Raw genomic sequence first — 16,180 nt, forward strand, 5'->3', positions numbered from 1 at the left:
TAGGAACAGCTGAATCCCCACTGCATTCAGCCATTGGCTGGGAGCTGCTTGTGGGAGGCATGGCCTTGACACAAACATTGCAGTGGATTTCAGAGCACACTAATTGGTGAATTAGGCTAATTAGTCTGCAGGGTCTTTCTCATGGCTGCCACAGTTGCACTGCATTATTATGGGAAGACAACTGATATAGGCAGAGACTACTTACTGTAGAAGATTCTTAATATGAGCAGTACTGCCTCCTAAAGGACATTTTGGAAGTGTCTGGGGGAGTCTCTTAGCTGTCATAACGTTTGAAGGCCAGGGATGTTAGATGTCCTGCAATGCAGTGGACCGTCCTGCACAGCAAATCTTTCTGTGTCCTTTGCGGGTTTCCAATGAAATCCACAAGGGAAATAATCTGTTGAAAATTATCCGAGACAATAATCTGATTCTGTTTTATATAGAAACATCAAATATTTCTTGCTTAATATGAATATGCACTGAATTTCTAAGATTGCAATTGCTATGCATATTGAAAAATGCTTTGTTTGAAACTTTATTAAGTGTTAGTTACCTATTTTAGGAAATCATGCCAGAAAGCATCACTACTTGTGGTGTATGAGTCACCAATGCAGTGCTTCCGGGACAGTCTGCATTTGTGACAGTGGCCACCATGTGCAATGTGGAGCATCTGGCTCTGTTTTTGTTTATTTGTTTTTTGAGACAGAGTCTCGCTCAGGCTGGAGTGCAGTGGCATGATCTTGGCTCAGTGCAACCTCTGCCTCCCTGGTTCAAGCAATTCTCCTGCTTCAGCCTCCCAAGTAGCTGGGATTACAGGCACTCACCACCACACCCGGCTAATTTTTATATTTTTTTAGTAGAGACGGAGCTTCGTCATGTTGGTCAGGCTGGTCTTGAACTCCTGACCTCAGGTGATCCACCTGCCTCAGCCTCCCAAAGTGATGGGATTACAAGCATGAGCCACCGCGCCTGGCCTGGCTCTTTTGTTAAATTGCCCTCTATGATCATTCCTGGGCACTGATGATGAAACAAATTTTATTATATTGATTTTCTTGAAATTATGTGGTTGGTAGGCTGTTTTACTTAAGTACTTCATTTTAGGATGAAAGAAGATGCTAGGTCTCCCATAGCGCAGAACTACTCTTGTAGAATGGGGGTTAAAAAGCTATATAAAGATTATAAAAGAGAAGAGAAATGTACACACATGTTCATAGCAGCATTAGTCACAATAGCCAAAAAGTGGAGGCAATCCAGGTGTCTGCTGACAGATGAATGGATAAACAAAACAATCTATACACACTCCTTCCTCAGTAGCCCAAGATCACACTAAGCTTCACCCTTCGTTGGAAAACTGAGCACCAGATGTATGGAGAGGTGTCCGAACATCAGTCCTGCAGAGCCTGTCCTCTGAAGTCCTGGTTTCTAGTAACACCACCACTTCCCTTTTGCTCCCCAGTCCTAGAGGTAGTAGCTTCTCCCTTCGGTAATTAATCTCTGGTTTGCCTCAGCATTCTCTTTTTGCTTTTTTTCCCCGATACCCTAACACCATTGTAATCAATTACCTATATTATATCTCTTCTGTTGGAAATTCCTAGTGTGATTTCTGTTTTCCTGACTGGACACTGACCAAAGAAACCTCTTAAAAATACACATTTCTCTGTCAGCAAAGTGGTGCGGTAGTGATGTTGCCTCTACCTGTACTCATAGGGCAGAATCTGGTATGGATCCCAATAGCAATTAGATTTCAGGCTCTATTTTCTACTGAAAGGAGCAAGAGCTCTTTGCTTTTGGGTTGTTTTGTTTGTTTGTTTCTTTGTTTATTTGAGACAGTCTTGCTCTATCACCCAGGCTAGAGTGCAGTGGGAAGATGGCTTGAGCCCAGGAGTTTGAGGCTGCAGTGAGTCACGATCAAGCCACTGCACTACAATCTGGGTGGCAGAGTGAGACCATGTCAGAAGGGGAGGGAAGGGGAGGGGAGGGGAGGGAAGGGGAGGGGAGGGGAGGGAAGGGGAGGGGAGGGGAGGGAAGGGGAGGGGAGGAGAGGGGAACGGGAAAGAAAGGAAGGAAGGGAGGGAGGGAGGGAGGAATTAGGTTTATAGATTTACAAGCTAATTTGATATTAATGAAAACATTAGTAACATCTAGCATTCTCCATACACAATAGCACTCCATGGGTGCTGAAAACTCACCCAACCATCCTCCTCATGATGGGCTGGGGAAGGCACCTAGGTAATCCTGTGGTGATGCAGGCCTCTCGGGCACTGACTGCTTCATCTCTGGGGGCTGCCTCAGGACTAATGTTCAGCCCCTCCCTGTTGTCCATAGCTGTCACTGAAAGATTGTCTGGTCCTTCATCCTGGTGGATGGATGTCTTTTCTGATTGGTTGGAACCAAACTCATTACTAGACACTTTAAATATCACTGGTTATTTCGGATTGTGGTCATGTTCTGTGCCATTTCCTTTGGTCTCAAAGTCAACACATGCTGAAGTTCTTTATCCTGACTTGAAGACTCCTCTAGACAGCCAACTCTCCCACACCCCTGAGTCTGCTCATGGTTGTGCCAGAACTTCTGGATCCCCGGCCCTTCTGGGGATAACTGAACCAACAATGAGATTCTTTTTGCCCGGACGCTGTTTCACTTACCCTCCTATCCTCAGCACCTTGCAATTTGCTGGGGCATTGTAGACACTGCTGTATGATATAGAAGTCTGTTGAACAGTGGAGCAGTGGTGAAGTTGTTTTTTGAATGGTGTGGCAGTATAGAGTAGTGGTTTGCTGAATGAGACAGCAGTATGGAGTAGTGTGATTGGCATAGCAGTATGGTTTAGTGTTTTGTTGAATGATGTAACAGTATGGTGCAGAGGTTTGCCGAATGGTACAGCAGTATGATATAGGGGTTTTTTGAATGGCTTAGCGGTATGGCCAAGTTTGTTGAATGGTGCAGCAGAATGGTGTTGTGGTTTGTTGAATGATACATCAGTCTGATGTACAGGCTTATTGAATAGTGTAGCAGTATGGCATGGCAGTTTTTCGAATGGCTCTGCAGTGTGAAGTGGGAAGTCTGACATGTGTATATCTCTTTTTTGCCACTTAGGAGCCTTGTGATCTTGGGCAAGTTACTTAACCTTTCTGTGCCTCACTTTATATTCTGTAAAATGGGGGTAATGACGTCATAGTGTTGCTGAGAACCAAATGAATGTTGTGCACAAAATAATTAGCACAATTCCTGATACATTATAAAATGCTTCATGAACATTAACTGAAACAACAATTATATAACAAAATTTGTTATTGTTGTGCATGGTTTAGTTTGTTACTTTAACTAGTTAATGTGTCAGAATAAAGAAAAACACACTCCAAGCTCTACTTCCATCTAAGGAAAAAGAATTTGAATTTTTGTTTACTATATGTTTGAATAATACAAAGAAGAATCCAAGCAAAACCTTGCTGTGTCATGGGGGAAGGTTAGGCATTTTCTGGTGAATTTTTCAGATCAAATTCTTGTTTTCTTTTTTCCTTTCTCTTGTACTCTGGTGCAGCTTTCCTGGATTCTTGCTGCTGTTGCTGAGTGCAGGGGAGTAAGTCACCATCTGCAAGAAGGCACGTGTAGATGAGATGGAATAAAAATCCAAGTGGCACTGTGAAAGGTCATTGCTAGTTAACAGGAAAAGGAATGGGCATTCGTCCCTGCTTGGCAGCCAATCTTGGCCCTTGGCAAGCATCCATTGTGAGTTTGGCAAGTGGCAGAAGTGGGTGGGTCATCCTGACTCTTCTCCACCCCACACCCTCCTCCCATGCCCAGGGCCAGTGTGAAGGTCACATGTCTTTCTTTTGAGTCATCCCCGTGTTTAGGCTGCCTGTGTCCAAGCTAACTAGGGAGACTGACTGTCAGAACTGGAACAAGATCCCCACCTTGATATGAAAGGCAAAGGACTTCATTCAGCAGGAATGAGGAATGGTGAACTCTGCATAGGAGGCAAGATCAGCATCAACAGTGACGCCACGTTGATAATATGTACCATGATAATGATGTGATGAGAATGGCACTTTCCTTCTGCGGTTTTTCTCCTCAAAACCCCTCACCCTGTCTATTCATGAGAAAAACGGCAGACAAATCCCCATAGAGGGACATCCTACAAAATATACGACCAGCGCTCCTCAAAACTCTCAGGGCCATCAAAAGCAAGGGAAGTCTGAGAAACTGTCACAGCCTAGAGGAGCCTAAGAAGACATGATGGCGAATGTAGCGCGGCTTCCTGGAGGGGATCCTAGAACAGAAAAGGACATTAGGCAAAAACTAAGGGAGTCTGAATAAAGTGTGGACTTTAGTTAATAATAATAATGTATTGGTTCATTAATTGTGACAAATGTACCATACTAACATAAGATGTTAATAATAGGGAAAAGTGGGTGTGGGAATGTGAGAGCTCTTTGTATTATTGCCATAAATTTTATGTAAGTCTAAGACGAATCTAAAATTAAAATGTTTATTTTTAAAACTTTGCATAAGACAGGTCTGCAATACACCGTAGCCTGTTAACCCAGGTTGTCTCCAGGAAGCGGAAAGGGGTGCGGGTGGGGAGCTGCCACTTTGAGCCCCTACTGTGTGCAGGGTTAGGGGCTGGAGAGATTGAGGAGAATGAAAGGCACACGCTTGCTCTCACAGTATTTAGAGTCCAGCAAGGAAGGGCTTTTGATACTTCTGTATTATTTGAATTTTTCTCCCACGGACATGACCTACTTTCAAAATCTGATTTTTTTTATGAAAAAAAAGTACAACATAAAGCCAAATAAAAGTGAGAAAGAGCAGAGTCTCCTTATAAATGTTAACATAGATTGGATGTGGTGACTTACACCTGTAATCCCAGCAATTTAGGAGGCTGAGGTGGGAGGATTGTTTCACCCCAGGAGTTTGAGACCAGCCTGGGCAACTTAGGGAGACCTCATCTCTACACAAATAAAAAATTAGCCAGGCATGGTGGCACATGCCTATAGTCCCAGCTACTCAGTAGGTCAAGGTGGGAAGATGGCTTGAGCCCAGGAGTTTGAGGCTGCAGTGAGCCACGATCAAGCCACTGTACTACAGCCTGGGTGACAGAATGAGACTATTAGAAGGAAACGGAAGGAAAGGAAAGGTAAAGGAAAGGGAGGGGAGGGGAGGGGAGGGAAGCACAGGGCCCCAAAAAATTAAAATTAAAAAAAAATGATCAGATTTCCTTGGACGCGCTGCTACCTATTCTTCGACTATGGTTTTTAAATTTCTTTTTAGGTCTAGACTAGAGTTCTGTCAGTTTAGAATGATGTTTCCCAAACTTACTTAATCTTGACCATAGAATACATTAAAAATAATACAATATTGACAGAACAACAGCAGATATGCATATGCTATAATGCAAACTTGTATTAAAGAAGGCCAGGAAAAGGGCCACCTAGATAAATTTCCTTAAGGAAAAAAATTCAATCAGAACATCTGCTATTTCACATGTTCTTATAAAACTTTTAAAATGAGTTTTTAATCTACTTTGTGTCTTTTATATATTTCTTGAATATTTTCTTTTAGAAATCACTTATCTCCATGTTGGAAACAGCATCACTGTGACCAAGAGGTGTATGAGGCACAGCTTTGGATCTATGCTTTCAGTGCAGTGTGTTGGGAAAAGTCCACTCTGCCCAGATACACTGCAGCCAAGGGACCAAGGATGCGAGCTGTATGCTGTGTGATATTTGTGCCCTCTTAAATTAGGCTACTTCGAATGCTGTTCATTGTTTCATTTTGGGCAATTTACAACTAGATTTTTTTTTTCCTTTTAGAAAGTTCAAGCTCAACTGCTCATCTCCACTTTAAAGTATTCTGTATTTGCATTTGGTTCAAATGTCATCTAGCACCTGAAGACCCTTCTTTTCATTTACAGTTTTCTTATTTTAGCCATGGATCTAAGGAGAACAAGTTAGTGCCATATATTTGTTTAGTGTTCAACATGCATTGCTCAGTATCACAGATATTAAAACAGATGCTAAAATTATGTGACAAGGTACATATACATTAGAATTGCATTTGGCTGCATGTAACAGGGATCTGACACCAATGGTTTACCTAAATAGGGGTGTTTGTTTTCCTATGATAAAAAATTTGGAGGTGAGCAATCCAAGGCAGATGCAGTAACTCTATGATGTCATCAATGACCCCAGCTTCATCTGGATCCCTGGGTGACTATCCTTAACATGTGGCTTTTGTCCTCATGGTCACTAGTTGTCTACTGCACATCCAAGTGTCAAGTCTGCATCTCAGGCAGGAGGAAGGAGGACAAGGATAAGAGGCGAAACGTGCCTTCTTATCCACCAGAAAAACATTTCTCTGAAAGCCAACTTGGTAGATGTCCCCTTACATCTCACTGACCTAAATGCTGTTACGTGACCACTACTAGCTGCAAAGGAGCTAAGAAAAAACAAGTCCTGTAGCTGGTCCCATGGGCGCCTTGAACAAAATCGTGGTTCTATTGTAAAGGAAGGCAGAGAGAGTGAATGCTGTGTAGGTGTCTCTCAGGGCCGGCCGCCGTCAGCTTACAAGGCATTTGGTAAACACTGCTCCTTCCTTGGAGTACAGAGCAAACGTCCTGCAGGGATTGTTCCAGCTCTTTCTGGTAAAGGCAGACTACTACGTAATTAAAATAACAATATTTTTCACATATGTGCTTTTCTAGAATAAATTTTGGTAGGAAAAACTAGCATTGGCATGTTATTTTCATGGAACATGTATTAAATTTCTTCAGAGTACAGATTAGGAAACTCCAGCCTAAGTCACAGAAATAACTTATTCCAAATGACAGCTGTATTTTATATTAAGAAAACCCAAAACTGGCCGGGCGCGGTGGCTCAAGCCTGTAATCCCAGCACTTTGGGAGGCTGAGGCGGGTAGATCACGAGCTCAGGAGGTTGAGACCATCCTGGCTAACACGGTGAAACCCCGTCTCTACTAAAAACTAAAAAAAAATTAGCTGGGCTTGGTGAGCGGGCGTCTGTAGTCCCACCTACTTGGCAGGCTGAGGCAGGAGAATGGCGTGAACCCAGGAGGCGCAGCTTGCAGTGAGCCGAGATTGCACCACTGCACTCCAGCCTGGGCGACAGAGCAAGACTCTGTCTCAAAAAAAAAAAAAAAAAAAAAAAAAAGAACCCCAAAACTTACTTAAAGATTTCTTTAAATAAGTCTCTTAAATTTAAAAATCTAATTTAACTTTAAATTTTAAAATCTATTTATAGGCTGTATGCAGTGGCTCAATGCCTGTAATCCCAGAACTTTGGGAGGCCAAGACAGGTGGATCACTTGAGGTGAGGAGTTTGAGATGCCTGGCCAACATGGTGAAACCCCGTCTCTACTAAAAATACAAAAATTAGCCAGGCGTGGTGGTGCACGCCTATAGACCCAGCTACTCAGGAGTCTGAGGCGGGAGAATCACTTGATCTCAGGAGACAGAGGTTGCAGTGAGCCGAGATTGCGTCACTGCACTCCAGCCTGGGTGACAGAGCGAGTCTCCATCTCAAAAAAAAAAAAAGAAAAGAAAAGAAAAGAAAAGAAAAGGCCGGGCGCGGTGGCTCAAGCCTATAATCCCAGCACTTTGGGAGGCCGAGACGGGCGGATCACGAGGTCAGGAGATCGAGACCATCCTGGCTAACACGGTGAAACCCCGTCTTTACTAAAAAATACAAAAACCTAGCCGGGCGAGGTGGCGGGCGCCTGTAGTCCCAGCTACTCGGGAGGCTGAGGCAGGAGAATGGCGTAAACCCGGGAGGCGGAGCTTGCAGTGAGCTGAGATCCGGCCACAGCACTCCAGCCTGGGCCACAGAGCGAGACTCAGTCTCAAAAAAAAAAAAAAAAAAGAAAAAAAAGAAAAGAAAAACCTATTTATATATCTCGGTGCCAAACCTGTTGTATCCTACTTAGGGCTACTAATTTTCATTTCCAAATTCCAAATGGATAAGTAGTAAAAAATTGTACATTTTCTGGATAACTCTTCTGAAAACAAAAATGATAATTTGTTCACCTGAATCTTTTTAGTATCCGCTTCACTGTTTTGGTATTCTCATATGGTTTCAACAGTGTGTGATTTGACCTGAGAACAAAAATGACATCTTGGAGTGTTTTTGTTTACCTCAGTACTGACTTAGGTTTACAGATGGAGGCCTCTTCCTGCCACCATCAGTTTTTATTCTATCTATCTACACTCATCCACATCTGGAGTGAAATTAATCCTCTTTCCTGCACTCAATTCTGAATGATGGTTTTTTTTGTTTTTTTTTTTTTTTTTTTTTTAGGAGAAAGTATCTTACTGTGCACAGGCCAGGCTGGAGTGCAGTGGTGAGATCATAGCTCACTGCAGCCTTGAACCTGGGCTCAAGCAATCTCTCCCCCAACCTCAGCCTCCCAAGTAGCTAGGGCTATAAGCAAGCGGCACAATGCCTGGCTAATTAAAAAAAAAATTTTTTTTTTGTAAGACAGGGGTCTTGCTATATTGCCCAGGCTGGTCTTGAACTCCTGGCCTCACGCAATCCTCCTGCCTCAGCTTCCCAAAGTGTTGGGATTATAGGCATGAGCCACCATGCCCAGTTGGCTTCATTTTTAAATGTAAAAAATAATGCCTGTTACTTACCAAGATAATACAAGCTTATTGTAAAAAAAAAATCACAAATATTTATGTCTCAACTAGCACAAGTTCCTTCTCATAGTAATTACTAACATTATTTATATTCTTGCAGAATTTTTCAATGCATATATATGTGATATGTAAAAATGTATACATAAAGGACATTGTTGGCTGTCTATATAACACCTACCTTTGTTCTTTTCGAAACAACCCCATCTTGTTCAGGAAATCCAAGCTAATTCCTATGCCAAAGGCTGGTTTAACAGAGGGCCCACAATGCAATTCTGACCTTTCTTCCTCTGCTGGATGTCACCTTATTTGAACTGGACACTTAGAACCATGACAGCCATCTGTATCTATGAGGGAGTGAGCCAGAGAACCAAGCTGACATGTTGAATGTGGACTTCTATAAGGGCATGATGGCAAACATCCTCATTGTTTAAGTTAAATAAGCCATGGTTTTCTGTGTTTTGCACCTGAAAAAAATCTTAATTGATAGACTATATTTGTCACCATTATAGAAGTGAAATGTCATTGTCTAGGTTGATCAGTTTGTCCCTGTTTGCATGGGGCTTTTCAGGTCTCAAAACTGAGAGTCCCATATCCCAGGAACCTTGTTAGTCCCTAGAAAACCTGAACCATTTATTGCCCCTACATTATAGATACTTCTGCAACTTTTATTTCACTTAATATATCTTGCATGTTTTTCATATTAATATGTAAAGACCCACATTGTTACTTTGGGGCTTTATAGAATTCCTTTGGATGGATCATTTCACTAATATACTTTTTTTTTTTTTTTGAGATTGAGTCTTACTCTGTCGCCCAGCCTGGAGTGCAGTGGTGTGATCTCGGCTCACTGCAACTTCCACCTCCCGGGTTTAAGCAATTCTCCTGTCTTAGCCTCCTGAGTAGCTGGGACTACAGGTGCCCACCACCACATCTGGCTAATTTTTGTATTTTCAGTAGAGACAGGGTTTCATTATATTGGTCAGGCTGGTCTCCAACTCCTGACCTCAGGTGATCCACCTGCCTCAGCCTCCCAAAGTGCTGGGATTACAGGCCTGAGCCACCGTGCCCCGCCTCATTGATACACTTTTAAATTAAGCTAACCTATTCTTTTTGTCAGCAATATTGTTCCCTGTTGGTTTTAAAAGAAGAGTTAGTATAAGCACTCAGATCTCAACTCTTTTTTCTCTTTGTATTCAATATTTTATAATAAAGTGATCTTTGAGTAGGCAAAAGAATACATAAAATGAACAAAGCCCTCAGAGGCTCTGTTTAGTGTTTTAACATGCAGTGTCCTCCTCAGCCTCACTTAGCAGAGCTGTTCTGTGCCTTCCCTCCACCTTAGTTCCGGCTATCACTTTCTCTTTCATTTGTCCTATCCTCAGGGACTTTGGGTTTGAAGGAAGAATTGGCCAATGCCACATTGGATACAGGGGTATTCAGTCCTGCATCTCACTCCAAATGATGAATGCTTTCAGTCTTTTAAACTTGAAATAAATTTGCTGGGATCTAGGTATTAACTAATTTTGAAGCATCAGGTATCAGAACAGACCGATTTTCTGAGTAATGATTGGTTCTAGAACATTTTGTTCTGTGTCAGAAAATTTTCAGAATTACGCTTGAGAGACAACTTTGTTTTGGCAAGTTGAATAATGTATCAGTTAGGATCATTTTTACCATGAGAAATAGAAAACCCATTGCAGGTTGGCTTAAGATAAGAATTTTTACTGTCTCTCATTACAAGAAGTCTGGGGGTAAAGGTAGTCCTGGGCTTAGCTCAGAAGTTCAGTGATACTATCAAGGACCTTGGTTCTCCCGATCTTTCTGCTCTGCCATGTTCAGCGATTGGCTCTTGGTTGTAAGATGGCTGCAGCATCACATACTCATAGAATGGCATCCCCACACAGAAAAAGGAACTGTGCCTATCATGTTCCCTTTTGAAAGTGAGGAAACTCTTCCTCAAAACCCTCTTGCAGACTTCCCTTGTTATGCCCAGACCGTTTATTCCCCAAAGAAGACCACCAGAGTCCAGAGTCAAAGCTAAGCAGCAAGGATCTTTATTACAGGTTCGAACCTGGAACTCTCCCTCGCTCGTGAAACGAGACGGGCAGGAGAGCTCCCCCACTCAGCTCCGAACAATGTTATATAGTCTAAGAAAAGTGGGCATAGAGTTATTATACAAATCAGATATATGATTGGCTAGTGTTTGAACAAGGCGATTTGGCTAACTATGATTGGTTCCTGCCATTTCTGATATTTTGGTTCAAACTTTGAGGCAGGAGAGCAGGTTTATGGCAGCAAGAGTTTATCTTACTTAAACACGTCTTGTGACCTTGCCTCAGAACTTACAAAATCTCTGGTATGTGCAAAACAAAATCTCTGGTACGTGCAGAAAACCAGGTACTCACAGAACTTACGAAATCTCTGGTATGTGCAAAGATTAGAGAGCAGAACAAGGGTGTAGTGGGTGGGGGGCGGGTACACATCTATCTTTGTGTCCTTTCATTTCCCCCTTCTCATAAGTAACTGGATGTCCAATCTTGGATTTCCAGAGTCTTATAATATAGCCTCACTTTCTGGGTGCAGGAGAGGCTGGTGATGGCTACGGAGGACCATTAGTTGGATGGTATCAAACCTTTCTCTGACAAATTGTAAAATTTTATTTACCACACAGGGGCCTATAGTGAATAGAAGTAGTAAAGACATTAGGGGGCCTAAAAGGGGTGCCAGAAGGGAAAACATTGAAGAGCTCCACCAATTGTTAGTGGCTGTAGTGAATTGTTGCTTTTTCATTTCTAAGCTTAGTTCGTGTAGGCGTTGGACTCTTTCCTCAACTAACCCTGACTCATTTATATAGAAACAGCATTCTTCTTTGAGGAACATACAGGTACCTCCTTTCTCAGCCGTGAGTAAGTCTAAGGCTCTGCGGTTTTGAAGGGTGACCTGTGCTAGGGAGGTGAGCTGCCGCTGAAGGGAGGCTAGGGAATAGGCGGAGTCTTCCATAGCAACAGAGAATTGTTGTAACAGCTTGTCGTTTTCTATCATGGAGTGTTGTAGGGCCCCTCCTGCTAACCCCGCTGCGACGACAGAGGTGGTTAAGGATATTCCGGCAATTAGTGGTAGAAAAACTGCTCGTCTATGTCGCGCAGTTTTAGTTGGGGCGGTCCCTGCCCAGCCTATGAACTCTGCCGGGGTTAGCAGTGTCAGTCGGGGAACTAGGGTAACAGGGATACACAACTGTCTGTCAGAGATGCTTTTGGACAGAGTTTTTAACAGAGTCATATTACACCAGAAGAACACACCAGGGGGAGCATATATGGGACTATTAGGGTATGTAGCCGATTGGTTACAGAGGCTGTTGCTAAATGCCGAATAACAATAGGGGTATTTCTCTTAGTATGGGTCACGGTACAGGGCCACATCGGGTATCGTGACTATCGATGAGTTAAAACCTGTATAGTTTGTGGGAGGGGAGGATAGAGGAACAGCCGTTAATGGTGGTCTTCCTAGGGTTGCACACATAAAGCAAGAGGACAGGTCGCCTAAACCAGTGAGGTTGGCGAATGCTAGCCCTTCCCGTAATAGAGTTAGCCAGGAGAAGGGCTGCAAGTCTTGTGATAGCTTGGTTTCTTGCCTGTGGATTTGTGTGTGGATTAAGGGTTGAATCTGGACTAGACTTCTCCACAGATATAAATGGCTACTGGGCCAGGTACTAGTTGATGAGTAATATACTCCCCCATGTTGTGGGGTTGTCCACCGAGAGTCCCATGGGTCTCTAATTATCCAAGTGTAAGTGACGGGAGACTCAGTTTTGTAAAAATACCACCCTTGTCGTTCTCTCCAGTATCGGACAGAGTGCGTCTTACAGTAGCTATATGGGCAACCTGCACTCTGGTGCCACCAATAATTTTTACAATTATATTCAGTTTGATCATATTCAAAACAGATCATGGGTATTGCTGGTTGGGCAATCTGGAACCTAGTGAAATTGAGGTAAACTATAGTATTACACCCTGAGGGGGGGCAGTCTGCGCTAGCTAGCAGTTTACCTGCTTGGGGGGTTTCCCCGGGGTGAGTTTTGTTCTCATAGAGCCAGAACCTCCAGACATAGGGATTAGACGGCGCAGCAGTGAGGAGAGTCAGATGCATAAGGCATAAAAGCATAGGTAAGCTAGACATGGTTACGGCTATGGGGATGACGGCGCAGGGTTAGCTTTAAGGGATTGTTCTTAGCTTTGTCTATAGTCCATGTAACCGGTGCTCCAGACGGCTCGAGAAGGTCGGATGTTGGGTCCACTGGTTTGACGTGTGTGTAGTGGATCCACGAAGCGATGCCTTCTACTTTGAGAGCGGTGGGAGTAGTCAGGAGTACTTGCAGTGGTCCTTTCCACCTGGGTTGAAGAGTTTCTTGCCGGTGGCGCTTGACTAGGACCCAGTCTCCCGGCTGGAACGGATGAGGCGTTGGCGGAGGTCCTGCCTCGTACAGTTCTCGTAGTCTGGGCCAAATTTCCTGGTGAATTTTCTGTAAGGCTTGTAAGGAGAACAGGAGCTCAGAGACATTTTCAGTTTCAGGTTTGAGTAAGTCATCTTTTAGACTGGGGACCAGGGGTGGGGGTCTGCCATACATGATTTCATATGGTGTGAGGCCTAGTCTGTAAGGGGTATTTCGGGCCCGGAACAGAGCGTAGGGGAGAAGTACTACCTAATTAGCGCCAGTCTGCATGGTCAATTTAGTTAAGGTCTCCTTCAGAGTCCGATTCATCCTTTCTACCTGTCCTGAGCTTTGGGGCCTATAAGCACAATGTAATTTCCAATTTGCCCCCAGAATGGAAGCCAAATCCTGACTTACCTTAGCAACGAAGGCTGGTCCATTGTCTGACCCTATTTGGACGGGAAAGCCATACCTGGGGAGGATTTCTTCCAAAATTTTCTTTGCTACAACCTGAGCAGTTTCTCTCTTAGTTGGGAACGCTTCTGTCCATCCTGAAAAAGTATCTCAGTCTCTGACGTTACAGCCGCTCCTGCATACCGCTGGCCTTGGTGGACGTAGCTGCTGCCATCAGTGAACCAGGTGAGTTCTGTGTCGGGGAGCGGACGATCTTGCAGGTCCTCCCGCACCCCATGCACCTGAGCCAGTATCTCAGTGCAGTCATGGGACGGGGCGTCCAAGTCTGGATTTGGCAGCAGTGAAGCAGGGTTTAAAGAGGTTGGGGGCAGAAAAGTTATTCTGAGGGGTTTTAACAGCAGTCCTTGATAGTGGGTGAGCCGGGCGTTACTCATCCATCGGTCCGGCGGCTGCCGGAGGACGCCTTGAATGGCATGCGGGGTTATAACGCGCAACTCTTGCCCCATGATAAGTTTATCAGCGTCTCGGACCATTAGGGCGGTCGCCGCGATTATCCGGAGGCAGGGTGGCCAGCCAGCAGCCACTGAATCTAATTTTTTTGACAAATAGGCAACTGGCCTCTGCCAGGGGCCTAGGTACTGTGTTAACACGGCTTTTGCAACACCCTTACTTTCATCCACGTATAAGTGGAAGGGCTTGGAGACATCAGGGAGCCCCAGCGCGGGGGCTGATAACAAGGCAGTTTTGATTTGCTGAAAGGCCAGCTCAGCCTCTTCCGTCCAATTGAAGGGCTGCCGTTCCTTTGTTGCCTGGTATAGGGGCTTGGCTAACTCAGCAAATCCGGGTATCCATAACCTACAGAACCCTGCCGACCCCAGGAATTCTCTCACTTGCCGTGTTGACTGGGGTCTAGGGATGCATAGGACTGTTTCCTTTCAGGCTTTGGTTAGCCAGCGTTGCCCCCCTTTTAATAGGTACCCCAGATAAGTTACCTCCGACTTGCAGATCTGAGCCTTTGTTGCTGAGGCTCGGTAGCCTAGCTCCCCCAGAGTCTTCAGGAGGTCCTCAGTCCCTTGAACACAAGTTTCCGGGGACCTGGCCGCTATTAAGAGATCATCAACATATTGCAAAAGAGTTATTTCAGGGTGTTGCCGCCGGTACTTACCCAGATCTTCATGAAGGGCTTCATCGAACAGGGTTGGCGAGTTCTTGAACCCTTGTGGCAGTCTGGTCCATGTTAGCTGACCGTTGATGCCCCTCTCAGGATCCGTCCATTGAAATGCAAAGAGTTCTTGACTTTTGGGAGCCAGAGGAAGGCTGAAGAAAGCGTCTTTTAGATCAAGAACAGTATACCACTGTTTTTTGGGATGTAAGGCACTCAGAAGGGTGTATGGATTGGGCACAGTGGGATGTATGTCCATGACCCTTTTATTAACTTCTCTTAAATCCTGTACTGGCCTGTAGTCCGTACTGTTGGGTTTACGAACAGGTAACAGTGGAGTATTCCAGGATGAGTGGCAAGCCCGTAGGACTCCCTGGTCTAGGAGTCGGCGGATATGGGGCGTAATTCCTTCTCTTGCCTCCAGGGGCATAGGATATTGCCGAACCCGAACCGGGTCCGTCCCTGGCTTAACTTCCACAAATATGGCAGGTCGATGTTTAGCTAGCCCCAAGCCCCCAGTTTCTGCCCATGCTTCAGGGAAACGCTGGAGCCAAGAGTCAATTCCCTGATCGGGGGGCTTTTGCTCTTGATGGAGTCGGTACTCATTTTCTAAGGTGACAGTCAGGATAGATATTGGCCTGTTTTGGGAATCAGTTATCTTGGGCCCTTCTGGCTCAAAGTGGATTTGGGCCCCCATCTTTGTCAGCAAGTCCCTCCCTAGTAGAGGGCAGGGGCTCTCTGGGATGACTAGGAAGGAATGGGAGACTTTTCCCGTTCCTAAGTCTACAGTCCTCTGGGTTGTCCAGGGGTATTTTTTGATGCCTGTGGCCCCGTGCACCCAGGATGTTTTCTTAGATATTTTTCCAATTGGTTTGGTTAGGACTGAGCGTTCCGCCCCAGTATCGACCAAGAAGCGAACTGGGGACCCCTCCACTTGCAAAGTTACCCTGGGTTCGGGGAGGGGGTCCGAACCCCGTCCTCCCTAGTCAGAGTCCTGGGTAACGAGTACGGAGGTAGGGTTAGCTGGTCTCCGTTTCTTTGGGCAGTCTTTAATCCAGTGGCCACGTTCCTTGCAATAAGCACACTGATCTTTTTCTAATCCTTGCCTAGGGCCTTGCTTTTTCTGCTTTCTGTTTTGGCCATTTCCTGCCTGGGGGAAAGCTGCTACTAAGACTTTGGTCATTTCTTTGGTTGCCTTGAACTGTTTTTCTTCTGGAGTATCCCTATTATTATAAACTCGCTGGGCCATCTGAAGGAGGTCCTGAATCTGCTTTCCCTCTAAACCTTCTGATTTCTGGAGTTTTCTTTTAATATCTGGTGTTGCCTGGTTTACAAAGGACATTACTACCGCTGCCTGATTTTCCGGTGCTTCCGGGTCCATAGGGGTAAACTGTCTGAAGGCTTCCATTAATCTCTCTAAATACACAGTGGGGCTTTCTGTCTTACCTTGTAACACAGAATATACTTTAGCCAAATTGGTGGGCTTGCGAGCTGCAGCCCGGAGACCCGCCATTAGAGTCTG

General features: G+C 44.7%; 1 long non-coding RNA gene across 1 annotated transcript; it reads right to left on the reverse strand.

Annotated features, from left to right (window-relative positions):
* Positions 1–10,684: 10,684 nt before the first annotated feature.
* LOC135966819 (uncharacterized) lies at positions 10,685–14,639 on the reverse strand. The gene is made up of 2 exons (XR_010580435.1): positions 14,489–14,639; positions 10,685–13,645 (listed from the first exon to the last, which is right to left on the reverse strand). It is a non-coding gene; the product is annotated as an uncharacterized lncRNA (long non-coding RNA).
* Positions 14,640–16,180: the final 1,541 nt, after the last annotated feature.

This window comes from Macaca fascicularis, chromosome 13 (assembly GCF_037993035.2).
Source record: "Macaca fascicularis isolate 582-1 chromosome 13, T2T-MFA8v1.1".
Lineage (NCBI taxonomy): Eukaryota > Metazoa > Chordata > Mammalia > Primates > Cercopithecidae > Macaca > Macaca fascicularis.